The sequence below is a fragment of the Hordeum vulgare genome, chromosome 2H (genome assembly GCF_904849725.1).
Source record: "Hordeum vulgare subsp. vulgare chromosome 2H, MorexV3_pseudomolecules_assembly, whole genome shotgun sequence".
NCBI classification, from domain to species: Eukaryota; Viridiplantae; Streptophyta; class Magnoliopsida; order Poales; family Poaceae; genus Hordeum; species Hordeum vulgare.
In genome coordinates this window covers 622,500,702-622,516,056 of record NC_058519.1, presented here as the reverse complement: position 1 = coordinate 622,516,056, position 15,355 = coordinate 622,500,702, and positions in this window count along the sequence as shown.

The following is a 15,355-nucleotide window of genomic DNA, read 5'->3' as shown; positions in this document are numbered from 1 at the left end:
ACTAGGTTTAGATAGGAACGTACTCCCGCATTCCATAGTATAAGTGTTTTTTATACTGCTGTAGTATAAAATACAATCTTATATTACGGGACAGAGAGAGTACTTAAGTGCGAAAAATGGGAAATAAAATTAAGTTGTTCGTGTGCAAATGCAGTAGAGTAAATGGGTTAAATATCATATTTGCTTTTGTTACTTTAAGAGAAAGAAAGTAGGTGAGGTTGCTCACTAGCCGACTACCCTGCTAAGAGGTACAAGGTTCGTATCATGCTCGTCACAATATTTTTGCACTTCAATCAAAGTACTCGACGAAACAAAAAAAAAGGAGTCAAATCAGATCGAAGCTAATCACATAACAGAGTTAGTGTGTTGGTTAGCTTGAGGAAAACGCACTCAATAGGTACAAGGTTTGATTCCAACGGCAACATCCTTTTTTGAGAAAAAGATAAAAGCAAGCGACCGCGAGGTGATCTATTGCAAATGAAAAGTATCATACATGCCAACTAATTAATTTTAATAAGGTAACATATAATTAAATGAAAAAATGGTCGAGTATCATAATAAACGTTATACTTCTTTCGTTATAGTTTACAAGGTACGGTTAAATTTACGTGTATTTCAAAAATAGACAAGGTTTATGACGCATTGCATTTACTCATATCAGCTAATTAGTACTCACTTTTATTACTTCTATATGCATGCGTAGTCGAAATACAGATGTGATCTCGTACAACTCTCGCAACCCTCGCGTCGCCCTCCCCCTAGGGTGACTCGGGGGGAGCCCGGAAACCTAGCTGCCGCAGCCAAGCACTCCCTCCTCCTCTTCCTCCTCCGCCGCCGCGGGACGCTGTCGGGCTAAGCCCGGGGGCCGACGGCGGTGGTGAGGTTGGGGCGGGACCCCTAGGCATGTGGCGGCGCGGTAGAATTGGATTATGCGGTGTGGCGGATGGCCGGCCCGTCCTCGGACGGTGGCGGGCGGCCCAGTCAGGGACGACGGTGTGAGCAGCGGGCGCAGCGGCCGACCTTTCTAGGCTGCGGTGACGTGCAAACTTTCTTCAGATTGGCAGCGGCGGCGTGGAGGGCTTGGTGGTTTCGTCGGCAGCACATCCGGTCAGATTTGTTCTGGCCGATGCGACTGGCGGTGGTGGTCATCTCTTCCGTCGGAGGTGGTCGGCCTGAGGCTGGGTGTTCGGATCTCCGAATCCGTGATCCAGTACTGGCTGCGAGTCGGGGAGACATAGTTGCCGGTGAAAACCGAACCAACGGCGAGCGACGGCGGCGTTCTACGTCGTTACCTTGATGAAGACATCGTTGTGTGACTTATGTCGACCCATTCGTACTGTTCTGGGGGAAACCCTAGGATCTGGTCTTCCAGATCGGACGATGACGGTACTGCGGTGGCGTTTCTCTCTTATGAGCATCGTTTATGGAGCAGCGCTGGTGGTGAGAGGCAGGAGGTGGAGCGCCTTCGTCTTGCATGGAGCTTCGATGGAGATGTCAAGTCCTGCATGTCCGACAGGTGCTACGCTTTGTCATGCCTGGTCGGCAGGTGCTACGCTCGACAGATCTTCGAGAGACTTCAAATTGTGTTGGCTCGTGGTACCGGCGGCGACCGCGACGTGCTCGGCAGTTCGCGCGCAGGGTGGTGGTGTCGTTGGGCGCCGTGGTGGCGTTGACGGTAGATAGACCAAGCAAGGATGATGCGTCAATACAACTCTGAAGATGGAGTAGTGAGAGTTGGCGACGGCGGCCTGTGAGAGCATGCCGGACCGGTGGGTGCCCCATACCCGGTAAGTGGCTTGGTTGGGGCCTCAAGTCTTAGATGTTAGACTTGTGTGCGAGGTCTGTGGTATTAGGCCCGGACTATCAGCATCCCTTCATCAGATGGATAGGAGTAGTGACGGTTGTCGCCTAGACGATGGCTTCAGACTTATTGTTATATTTCTTTGTAAGGTCTTGTGTGAATAATTTATAAAATGGCTGCATGCATCGTCCAGATGTAAAGGCCGGGGGCGATCCTCTTTTTTCTAAAAAAATATATGCATGCGTAGTCGAATACTATTTTTCAGTCAATCTCACAGTCAATCAATAACCACCTAGGTTCGAGGTAATTTTTAAATACGCCTTATAAACCGTGATGGAGCAGTACCATTATGTGTCATGCATATGTCAATAAATTAATTAATTTGTAATTCTACACAATCTCGATGTACCGTGACGAGGACGGAAAGGAAAATGAAAGTAATTAATGTCAATTTACTAATTAATAAAATCAATTACATGCAGTGAATTGATCAATGCATGTCGTGTTAGTTGGTCTCAATTTATAAAAAACATACACGTCCCATGTCTTTGAGTGATTTATTTATTCATTCATGTCAAAAAACAAAAAATAAGATGAAAATTAATGCATCGTGCTTGAGTATTTTAAGATTGTTTGATTTTTTTAAGATGACTTGTACATAATATATAAACGCCTCACTAAATAGTCCTCCCATTTTTTGGGTGCAAAGCACGATGATAACATCACACGCACACATGCTGTGTCTTTTGGTGGAACGGACGAAAACTCACGAGGCATGATTCCACGAGCTCTCTTCTTTTGGCTCTTGGGACGCCGATGCCGAGGCGCATAATCCTTGTCCTTGTCGACTCTCGCGCGGCGCACAAATTAACAAATCTGTAAAAAGCTGGAGACTTGGTGCACATAACGTGATGCGAGCGCTCGGTTGCGATGGACACACGCGCGAGTTCATGGAGCAGCAGCCGTCGTGCTCGTGCGGAACACCACAGAGAAAGAAAACCGTGGCCACACCAAGCAGCTAGCTTGGTAAGCTACTAACAAAAACTTACAATAATAATAATAATAATAATAAACCGTGGCCACGGACACGCTCGGGCACTCGTCGTTCAACTTCGGGCTCACACTTTGGTTGCTCGGACTCACGAAGTTTGACCCGGCATCAGTCGGACCACCCGTGAACAGAGCGTGTTTCGGAGCCAACTACTTGCTGCTAAAACAAATTGTACTGTGCTAAACCGTTTTATCAGTGGAGAGATGCTCTCTTCCTTTTCGTTTCCTTTTTGGCGGACGAGAGATGCTCGTGCCTCCTTTTGTTTTCGGAGCGAAGTGAAGGACGTGATGGGGCAAGGACCATCTAGTGCGACTGGCGTGTGGGCCACTGCCATTTGCGGCTGACGTCATCTACATTAACGTGTTCATACCAGCTCCTTTTACGCCCCGGTCCTGGAAAAGGTGAAAAGGGAAAGGGTCTCGGAGTTTGGACTCATCTTTTGCGTCCAAAAAAGTTTTTAAGACGGAGACAACAACAGCTCCTGCTGGCCCCGATCAACCTTTGGGCAGGTCATGTTTTCAAATTTAAAAATTGTGCCGTTGCTCGGCTAAGACGCCTTGTTTTGCAGTTGCACTGATCGGCAGCGACCGATCAGACTACGTACGTACCTGTGAACGAACAGCAACACTGCTGAATCGTATTCCTACTCTGTAACATACTAGCGCTCCAGCCCTACTTGCGGCCAGCACACCAGTGGGCTAGCTACAAGTGCGACAAATGAGTGTACCTACGCTTACACGTACTCCCTACTAATGCGAACACCGAGACACACTGTAACGATCTCCGGTGCAACAGTACTGCATATACACACACGACAGCCATCCCGTGGCGTGGGTAATTGCCCAGCCGCACGCTGTACAAAGATTATTACTACCGTCTGAAAACAGTCCTTGAAAACGCAGTAAAAGTAAAAGACGGGACATCTGCCTACGAGGGCCTGTGACCGTGTCGGGGGCATGGCCGCGTATGAGAAACCATCAACGGCCATGCGACGGACGTGAGTGACCCTTTGCCAGATTCCGGGTCTGGACGCCCGCGCCATGCCTCGAATCGTGTCCTCCTCTGGGGTAAAAGTTTCCCGTTTCTACCTCTAGCGCCGGGCCCTAGCTAGGCAGGAGGCAGCAGCTTGCGCCCGTCGTCACGGACTCGTCGTCTCCACCGCGCGCGCGCGCTCGGTCGATCGACAGCGACTTGTGGGCGCCTGCAGCGTTGGTTTGTGGCCACTTCCGTCGTCGTTCTCTCAGTTTCCGTGACCAGATAAATTCCCATCGTCGTGTGTGGATCGACCGATCTCGTCTCGTGTGTGCACCTGCAGTAAAATGCCCCGGTAACTTGGATCGCTCATCCGGTAAGTAGTATGACGAGTGGCCCGCGTGGCAGGTTCCGGGTATCTTTCGGGCAATGGCAGTTTCGGACATGACATGGTGCATGATGCATGATGATGCGTGATGAAATGATGGCCCATGGGATCCGGGGACGGATGTGCAGTGAAGTGACAGAAGCCATGAATGAATGATCCCGGCCGGGCGCGCGTGCCAAATTATTGCTCTGGCCATGTCACGTCGCATTGCTTCGGCCAGCAGCACCATAAACTCCGGTAGTCCTCGCACGCCAATGGCATGAGAGAGGCTCCGAGGAGGAGGAGGATACGGACGACCTATGGCTCTGAAACGTGGCTCGCCTCTCGCGATAGTCGTGCCTCGGCCAATTCCACCGCACCACCAAGACCTTTATGACCGGATTTTGTTCGTTTGAGATCGTAATGGATTCTTTCATGTTCGCTTATGTCCGTTGGGTCATGCGTGCACGTACTGCGTGGCCGTGGCCGCATCCCAAATCATGTTCGTGTTGGACATGATTAAAAAAAATAGAAAAACTTAACTCAAAAGTGAATAAACACAGTTAAAAAACGTAAAACATAATAACATTAACATAACACAAACGGTCCAGTTTTCACGTCCACAAAACGGTTCAGTTTGACATAATTAACATAAAAAAAGAAGCTTGTCGATGCCGTGACCGTCACCGTCTTCACTGGTCGCCAGTGTCGTCGCCGTCGCCGTCGTTGACGAGGTCGACGTAGGCCGGCGGCGTCCAGAGGTGGGCCGGCGGTCCCTGGTGCGCTGGGGCGGGCTGGAAGCTGGGGCGGGCTGGAAGCTGGCACGTGTGTGCCGCACCTCCTCCCGTGGCGAGGCGTCCCGCTTCGGTGACCGCGTCGGCGTGGAGCACCATTTCACGCCCCCACATTGCCTGCGCCATCTCCGGCGCCGTGCACGACCAGCTCCATTGCTGGCCCACCAGATCCGGAGGGAACGCGACCACCTCCTCCTCCTCCATCTGCTCGGGGATGGCGACGTCGCCGGACGCAGAGAGGGCCATCGCGCGGTCTAGGCCCGACCATTGGCATTCGTCATGCGTCATCATGGAGTCCTTCATGACACGCTGCATGAGACGGGCCTCCTCCTCCTCCGTCATGCGAGGAGGTGGAGGTGGTGACGGAGATGGGGAATGCGACGACGTGGGCGTGAGGCAGCGCACCCGTGTACGCCCGCGCACCTCCCGTGTCCGCCGCGGCCCCGAGACCGTGCCGGCGAAGTAGGAGGAGCGCCGCATGTCGTGCTCGTCCCTGAGCCACGTGTCCCAGAGGATGGAGTCGGCAGCGTACATGTCGTCGTAGTACAGGTCATCGGGGAGGAGGTGCCGGCGGCCCTTGATCTCGTCGCGGCGCCACGGCCGCTCGTCAGCACCGGCGGGATCGGGACCCGGTCGGAGGAGAGGTGCCATGCGTTGGGGAGGTGGACGTCGCTCCAGGGGACCGGCGTCCTCGTCTCCGAGTAGCGGCGGAATACCTCAGCGCTGAGGTACTGCCGGTCGCGTTGGCCGGCGGGCCTAGGGCCGATGGTGAAGGGAGCGTTGGCCTCGCACGGTGGCGATGCAGCCTCCTCCTTCATGGAGCCGCGGCGGCGTCCCGACGAGGAGCCAGCCTCGCGGTCGTGCTTCCCCTTGCGGCCGTAGTTCCAGAGCCCCAAGGCTGCGAGGTGGCCGGTCGACGAGATCGAGGAGGCTAGGTTTTGGCTGTCGGGTTTCGAGGAGGCTGCGGGGTGGCGATGGGAAGTGTGGACGACGACCGGTCCACGACTTTCCCATTTAAGAAGGACCGCGACCGTTCCCTGCGCGGATGACAGACGGGCCCGGCCGCTCGTGCGCATCGATGTGGGCGGGTGGGAGGTAGGGCACGCGGCCTCGACGCGGACGAGCGCGCATCCGTTTGATGTCCGCCGCGACCTAAACCCGCGGAAGTTTGCGCTTGAAATGGGTCGCCCCGGACACAAAACAGACAAGATGGGTCCGGGCCGTCTCGCGCTGGGTCGACGTGTTTGTCCCTTTTACCCCAAACAAACGGGGCCACTACAGGAATCGGGCATTTTGCCGTCAGGACGCCACAGACGGCAAAGAGAGAATTACAGACAGGAAAAAAATTTGCCGTCAGCCCATGACGGCAAAAAATGTCGTCAACCCATTTGCCCGCAAAGGTTAATTTTGCCGGCAACATTTTTCTCGCAGACGGCAAAAAATTTGCCGTCAGTGAAAATGGTTTGTCGTCAGATATTATGAGGAAGACGATAAAAAACCTAACAGAACCACCCGGACGTCGTTAACTCTTTGCCGTCATCCGAACCGGAATGCAAGACGGCAAAGATTACGGGTTTGTCGTCAGTTGTTATCAATACCAGAAGACAAAGAATTTTTCTGTAAAAAAATATATAAACAACAGTGAGGTGCAGATCTGGTCAAAGGCATAGATAGAATCTTTTATGAGCGGATTTCGTAAGACATACATAGTCCATCGTCGCTCACTCCGTGAACCAAAATGGCACAAAATGGCGTGGAAACTACATCAGCCAACAAGTGGATATAAATTTACATAAAGGACCCTGACATTAGCACAACTCCTAAAGCAGTCCTCGCGTATTACATAAAGCACCCTAGAACTTAAGATAAAAAAACAATAAGGTCCCTTGGTTTCTTCTCCACTGCATGGACGCAGCACATCGTCGAACAGGGCGTGCAGGCAGCGGGTGCAGGGCCGGAAGGCGGAGAGTAGCTCCTCGGGCACCCCATCCGACTCTCGCAGCCGCGCCACACGGATCTCGCCGGATCTGGGGCCGGCCACGCCGAGGCCGAGCTGATGGAGGCCCTCGAAGGAGGCGGGGTCGCGTGAGAGGCGAGCTGCGGTGGCGTCGGGGAGTGTCATGGTGGCTCAGGTCGCCGGATCTGGGGCCGAATCGATGGATTTGTGTCTCAGGTCGCTGGATCTGACGCAATGGGTGGTGGTGGGGCGCGGGGGTGGGGGCGTCGCCGTCAGCGACCTCATCCAGTGGGTGGGTGGTGGGGCACGGGAGGTAAGGGTGGCTAGTGAGGCGTCGGAGGGAGGGGGCGGTTGGGCGCCGGAGGCAGGGGTGGGTGGTGGTGGGCGCGGGGGGTAGGGGCGCCGTCGCCGGCGACCTGATCAGGAGGGTGGTTGGTGGTGCGACGGAGCGGGTGGGTTGTCGGGCACCGGAGGGAGGGGGTGGTGGGCGTCGGAGTACGAGTGGGTGGTGGTGGGCGCGGAGATGGGGGCACGGGGGTGGCAGATCGTGGCTGGTGGGGGGAGAGAAGAGATGGAGACGTGGGGTGGTGGGATGTGCGTCGGTGAGGTGGGAACTGAAGGTGTGGTGGGTGCGAGAAGATGTGTGGTGTGGATACTGCCACGTCATCGATCCGCGTGATCGATCCGTGTGACATGCTTCTATTACACACGGAAAATTATGTCTTTGTCGTAATCGAGTTATTTTTACACACGGCAAAAAAAAATTCCACCCACGTCCGTGCGTGGTGGGATGGGGTAGGTTGGTGTGTCTCAGATCTTGCCACGTCATCGAACCGCGTGATCGATCCGTGTGTTGTGCTTCTTTTTTGCCGTCATCAATTTCTATTACACACGGCAAATTATGTCTTTGCCGTCATCCGTCTATTTTTACAGACGGCAAAATAATTTTGGCGCCTGCAATTTTTATTATAGACGGCAAAATATGTTTATGCCATCAGTCATTCTTTGCCGTGAGTAGCTAATGGAACAAGTGCTCTTTGCCGTCATCCACGATGAAAAGCTGACGACAAAGATCTTAGCACACGGCAAATTACGTGATTCCCGTAGTGGGCCGGACAGAATGGGGTCGTGCGGTGGAGTTGGCCTGATCTCGGGCAACTCCAACAGACCGATCCAAACGGAGAGCGATTTCGTTCGCATTTTGTCCGTTTGGGTCGGCCAGCGGACACGAACGCCCGCTTTGGCAAATGGGTCGGCTCATGCGTCCAACGCTGGCCGGACCCATTTTTTGCCGGCGAGAAAAAAAAGACATACAATACATAATTAAACATTAAAAGCTGGCCACGAAGGCCGGCGATAGTCCACGCGTCGCGTCCATATTATATTAAATAAAAATATCAAAAAAAAACCTAAAACTTCGTCCATGCAGCCCTAGGCATCGTCATCGTCGTCGTCGGGACCGGTGAGGTCGACCAACGTTGGCGCAGGGCCGACCCAGGGGAACACCGAGTTCCAGAGCGCATCTGCGTGCGCCTCCATCGTCTGTCTCGCCGGCGCGGGCTGTGGTGGTGGCGATGACAGCGCAGCAGCACAAGCACGCTTCTCCTCCTCCGCCTCCCGTCGCTCCTCCTCCTCCTTCTCCAGCTCCATGAGCCACAGGCCTTCGGCGCGCTCCGCGTGCAGGGTGCACCGACCTCCACTGCTTGAGGTAGGCCTGCTCCTGCAGCGGGGTCATGCCCAGCCAGATGGGTGGCACGCTGACGAACTCGTGGACAACGTCGATCCACTGATAGACCTCCTGTGCAAGCGCGGGCTCGGGCTTGGGCTGGGGCTTCGGCGGAGGTGTCACGACGCAGTCGCCGGCGACCGACAGTGCCATGGCCTCCGCGAGCTGCTACTGGTACGTCGCCTCCTCTTCGGCCATGGCTGCGCTTCTTCCTCGCTGTCGCGGAGGACACCAACGAGCGCCGCCTGGTAGGCGGCCTCAGCCTCCTGGTCCTCGTCGCTGACAACAGGCGGGGGCGACGGAGGGCCTCTTGGCTGCACTTGAAAAACGCTATGTTGGCGCTGCTCCTCGTGCTCCATCGCGAACCACACCTCCTAGTTAGGGGAGTCGGCCGCGTATGTGTGGTCCCACCGCTGCTCCGCCGTCAGCAGAAGTCGTCACTTGGTCACCTCCTCCGCATGCACCCGCGTCGACCGCGGCACGGCCGGCACCGGAATTCTCTCCGGATCCACATGCCAGCCGTGCGGTAGCATGACATCGTTGTAAGGGAGTGCCACGCAGTGCTCCCAGTGCCACCGCACTTGGTGCATCGGAACGCTCACGCACTGGCGAGGCCAGTGGGAAGACGAGGCAGGGAGGTGGCGTGGGGGAATAGCGGGGCCTTGCCCTTGTTTGGGAAGCCACCGGCCATGGTGGGCTAGGGTTTCGGTCGCTTGGTCGCCGAGGAGTTGGCGAGATGGGGACGAGGACGGGTTCTGAAAGCAGATGGCGGAACCCATCGCTCGGTCGGATTAAAAAAGGCCGACAACGGTAGCCGACGCATGGGCCCGAGGATGGTGGCCGTCATAAATTATGTCGACTGCGGTGGTTGGGGGCGGACACCAAGGGGGCGCGCGCGTCCGCTTCGCGTCCGCGCCGACGCATTTCAATCCGAAATTTGGACCGTAAATGGGTCGACGCGGACGCGAAGCGGACGCGTTTTATTTCATCATATGCATTCAAATACATATATTATTTTATCATTTTTTTCCTACGAGTATAAGATCAAAGAAAAAAAGAATCATAATTAGACATTTTAAAAGATGTCCAACTTTCATAACTCCTCCTACTAGTTAGACTAATATCTTCTTTATGTCTTTGTTGTTGATATGCGGATTCTTGAGCTTAACAACATCTTTCATTTTTTGATTCTGAAGAATTAGACGTTGCTTGCCAGCGGGTCTCTCCTTTACTTTCATATGTAGCTTCAACTCTAGCTAGAAATGCACGAAAGTCTAGGAAATTTTGCGAGGTCAATAGATTGATGTATTCTTTTTTTCAATACCAAAAGTTGCATCCAGCCTACGCATAAAATTGAAAAAGTAAGCTACCAAAATTCCGTCAAATCAAAGAGCAAAAGGGCGCACGAAAAGCATCCCGTCGTTTTTGCACTTGACGCACATCCAACTAGAATGTTCCGGCGTCCAAGAAACGCGTCGGACGACATGCAGCGGGCCGTCGTCGAACTTTACGAAAGGTTATGGTGAGCCGACAGGCGTCTGGGCCAACGCCGAGCCAGGGTGACAATCGGCATGGCCCTGCCTCACGTGGATGCAAAACCGTGCCTCTTGAAAAAAATAACAATATACATTTAAAGAAAATTGTTCCAAAAGCTAAGAAAGACCGATGGAAAGCTGAAAAAACCGGGAGAAAATAAATTAAAACGGCCGAAAATGTGCATGAAAAAATAAAAAAGAAACAAAACTCGAAGAAAAGCATCCCGAGGATAACACGTGGTGAAAGGTGAGAATGCGCCAAATGGTGGCGCGTGAGAGTGACCCTTCGGAGGCTCTGAAGAGCGTTCCTCAAATCTGCCAAACCGGGCTGGTCCAACGCTGAAAGGCCTTCAACACTTTTTTTCCGTTTTTTGTAATTTTTACAGTCATACTTTTTAGTCTTTGCTTGTATTTCAAAACATTGGTAATATAACTATTATTAAAACAACATTATATAAAAATTAAGAATGCTAATCATGCATTAAAAATAATGTTTATAGTGTATATGAAAATAGAGTAATGTGAATGAAAAACAAATATCAAAACATATGTATGATAATAAAATCATAATCATGTATTTGAATTTTCTAAACATTAATGTATACATAATATATAAATTGTATACAGGAAAGTAGAAATAAATAATTTTTTTAAAAGAGTTCATTATGTACATTATTATTTTTCCGATGTATACAAAAAATATACAATGTGTATGAAAAAATGTATGATTGCAAGAATATTAATCATGGATTCAAAAAATTTGGAAGTGTATACAAGAAATGATCTTGATGTACAGAAAAAGCGAACATTGCGTATAAAAGAGGAAGACATATTGTTTTTTCCAAAAATGTTTATTACAAATTTAAATAACTGAAACTTGTAAATCAAAATATTTATGTTATAAAAAAATGTCAAATTTATATGTAAAAAGGTCAACATCAAAGTATATATTTTAAAATAGACATTAATTATGTATCTAAAACATCTACAACATGTAATTGAAAGCATCTTGGACATGTATAAAATAATATTCCTGCTCTATACAGAAAGAAAATAAAAACCCAATGAAAGTTGACAAACGAAACAAAAGAAATAACCAATGAAAACCAGTCAAAAGATTGAAAACAGTGAAAAAAAAGCCTGAATACCATGGCAAAAACAAAGAGAATGAAATAAAAAGTTAGGAACGAAAAGAAAAAATATATAAAAACAAATAAAGAAAGAAAGATCCGAAGAGAAATAGAGAAGAAAGAAGGAAAATAAATATTGAAATCCTAGAAATAAAAAGAACCAATGAAAAACAAAGATAAGTGGGAAAACTAATAAATTAGTGAAGAAACGAAAAGTCCAGAAGTAAAAATGAAAAGAAATGTAAAATAAATGACGCAGACAGCGGACAAGCGAAGAGTGAAGGTGGGAACATTAATATGGGCTGGCCCCATAGTATAGCATGCTAGAGAACATTTGGGCGTGACTTGCTTCCATTGCGTGTTGAGCTAGAAGTCGCGTTCGGCAACCCCCACTCCTCTATCACGGAGTGGAGCGGGCGAAGCATCAGTTTAGCTGCTTCATAAATTATAATAGGACGTCGCTCCGTTTCAGAACGGAGTTATGGAGGGAAGGAAGTTTGAATATGTTTAGAGTAACTAGTTGACGAGCGTTTCTCCGGCTGCCTTTTAACAATCACTTTGAGACGTTGTTATTTGACATGTTTTTAAACGCTCTTACATGTCGCGTTCCGAGCATTTTCTCTGAATTTTATTTTATTTATCTTTCCGCACATGTTTAGGCTTTATAGGTTGTTTTATTCTGGTTTTTGGTCTTTCGGTTTTCAATAGTTTTTCCCATGCATTTTTTCTTTCATGACAGATACATCTTTGCTTTTATAGGAGAGTCACGATTTTGCTTTCAAGAGAGACACATATTGGTTTTCGCGAGTGGTACGATTGTTCCTCTTGAAAACGAAAAATACGTTTTTTATTTTCTTTTCTTCCGCGAAAGGCACGACTTTATTTTCATGAGAGGCACGGCCGTGTCTATCGGAAATGGAAAAAACATGTTTCTTTTTTTCTCTTACGAGAGGCACGGTTTTGTTTCTGCGTGAGGCACATGTTTATTTTCGCAAGAGGCACGGTCTTGCCTCTTCGAAAACGAAAAAATGTATTTTTGTCTATTGCAGAAGGCACAGTTTGTCGTCTCTTTTTTATCCGTTTTTTATGAAATAAAAGTTCATCAAAACCTATCAACATAGAATCTAGTTTTCAAGACATCGACGAGAAGAATTGGACATTGAAAATGATTTAAGATTTGCACGCACAATTTAAAAGATAAATGCTTTGGAAAAATGGATCTATAGAAGAAGGAAAAATACCCAGGTTAGAACAAGTGACAGACATTTGTCATATTCTAAGAAGATGAGTATGAGTTTTGAAAGGAATACTCCTAGATTAATAATTTCGTTTGATATAGCCCTCCCATAAAGCCCCGGTGCGTCATTTGTCATATTCTAAGACAGACATGCAGTGCGTCATTTGTCACATATTGCTCTGAGCGATTCGTAGTTGGCTCAGGCTCAATGTGACACGAGACTTGCGTCTGTGGGAAGCTAATGGTCGTGCACATATTTTTGTAGTTTCTTCCAGTTATATTTTCTCGCAAGTTTTTCTTTTCATTTTTTCACTAATTAATTTTTTTTTTCTGAAAATAAATTTAGGAAAATCTAATTTATTCAACTTATTTTTCATATATGATTTTAATTTATTTTAAAAATATCACCATATGTTAACAAATATTCACCATACATAATGAAAATGCTTATAATCTGGAGAAAATGGACGCCATTTATTTTAAATTGTCTATCATATACTTGAAAATTATTGTTCATGTGCTAAATAACATTCAGACTGGTTATAAAAAAACAAAACATTCAGACTGTATTTAAGAAAATATGCGGATAACTAAAATAAAATATTCTTAACATTTAAAAGAATCATCACATTTTAAAAAACACGAAATGTAGAACTTTGTTTAGGATATTAAAGGAATATATTCGTACCATTCATAACAATATTCACTGTTCAAAATTATGTTCTTGAACTATTAAATAAACGTTTATAAAATGTAAAAGAAATATTTTACTGCTTTTGGAAAATGTTCGTCCCATACAAGAAATGAAAAACAAAAGTTTTTTAAAATGAAAAAGTTTGTTCCTGCAATTTTTATAAAATGCTTTCACATGCAAAAAAGTGTGTAATTAAAATCAAAAGGATTTAAAAACTATTCAAAAAATTTAAAAAGAGATAAATAACTGAAATCATATAAATGAACAGGAGAAGAAAGATTATAAAACTGAAATAAAATGATAAAAGAATAAAGAAAAACATAGAAAACAAAATGTCGACATAAGGTTCCAAAACACGTCTAGGTAGGAAGTTCCCAAAACCGCTTGAGAGTCATCGAATTAATTAGGCAGAAACCAAGCAAAATCGTCCCAACATGTTCACGAAGCCATTGTCATGGAGCATAACCGCTCACGACACCAGTAGCCGACCAGACAACCAGCACACACCCCCACACACTGCCTAGAAGAGCACTAAGGTTGCCTGCAAGCGCCGTCATTATCAGTCCTCTCTGAGCCAATAAGTCTAGCTTCCAGCAAACGACCATCAACGACACCCTCACCGCAACAGCTGCAAGAACCCCATGTTGTCTATGCCAATGTTTGTAAGAAGTGTCTTTGGATGGTGCGTAAAAAATAATAACATGATTGAGGAGAGAGAGTGTAAGTGCATTGGACCTCTAAAATGTCGAAGGAGGATCAAATAGGATACCACCATCCTAGGGGAAAGTAAATAGGGAAATTCTATCTAGAAGCGTCGCACCGTGGACATCTGATGCAACGACTTGTGCGTTCTCTTGCATGCATACATGTAATGATGTCATCAGATTCGTTTTAAATGACCGAAATTCAAAAACTTTTATCTCTTCAACCGTTAATTCGATCGATAATCCGTTTTCATCGTTGATTTTGTTTGGACGAAATCTTTAAAACTAGATCCCATGTCGACATGTTTCGACAACTTTTTTTTGCTCACAATTACCACATTTGCTGCACTTACTTGTCATATTAGTAAGTGCTTACTTGTTTGATAAAAAAATAACTTAATCGTCAAATTTTTAAAAATTGCGTATAAATATGACATCTTGACATAATCAAAATGGCATGACAAACAACTTTTTGAGGCAATCACACCCAAAAATATGACAACTCAACATATTTAAAACCGATGACCACAAAAAAATCTTTTTTGGTCATCGTTTCTAAATATGACAACTCGACATAGTTAAACTAGCATCTTGACAACTAAGTTTTTGTAAAATTGGCAACTATGCAATTTTAAATTACTACTAGTAGTAGTAGTACTAATCAGATGCATTTAGCTAGTGAATAAGGTCTGCCAACACATGTTTTGTGTGAGACACTTTTTTTTATCGATTTTCTGTGTAACGCTTTGCATGCAATGCATATTTTTGTGATACCATCTGCCTATCCTTCTAGCCCACGCTGCTGTGTGCTGCAATATGGATACATGCGACACATGATTCACATAAAAAATGGCAATTAAGTTATTTTTTTTGGACAAGTAAGTGGCTAATAATATGACAAGTAAGTCTAAAAATGTGGCAATTATGGACGGAGAAAAAAAGTTCTCGAAACATGTCGATATGGGATCTAGTTTTGAAGATCTCGTCGCGACAAAACCAACGGTGAAAACGGATTGTCAATTAAATTAACGATTTTAGAGATAAAACTTTTTAAATTTGAAGTCAATAGAGAGAATTTTGATGACGTCATTGCATGCATGCATGATAGGAAGATAGAATTAGCCGCAGCATAAGAAGACTTGCATGCGGCGCCGCTCTGTAGTTAAGCCCAAGTAAATATGTCAAAATGAGAAAATTCATCTTGATATATGTAATGCGTGTGTTCCTTGGCGACACAGCCAAGTTCATGGTGATGATCCTAGGATACTCCACACTCACATGTACAAATTACAATTGCACACTTACTCATATGTACAACTACAAGGTGAGCAAATATTCTTATGCTCACGTGGGGCCATCCCTGTTGTAAAACACACAAATAAATAGA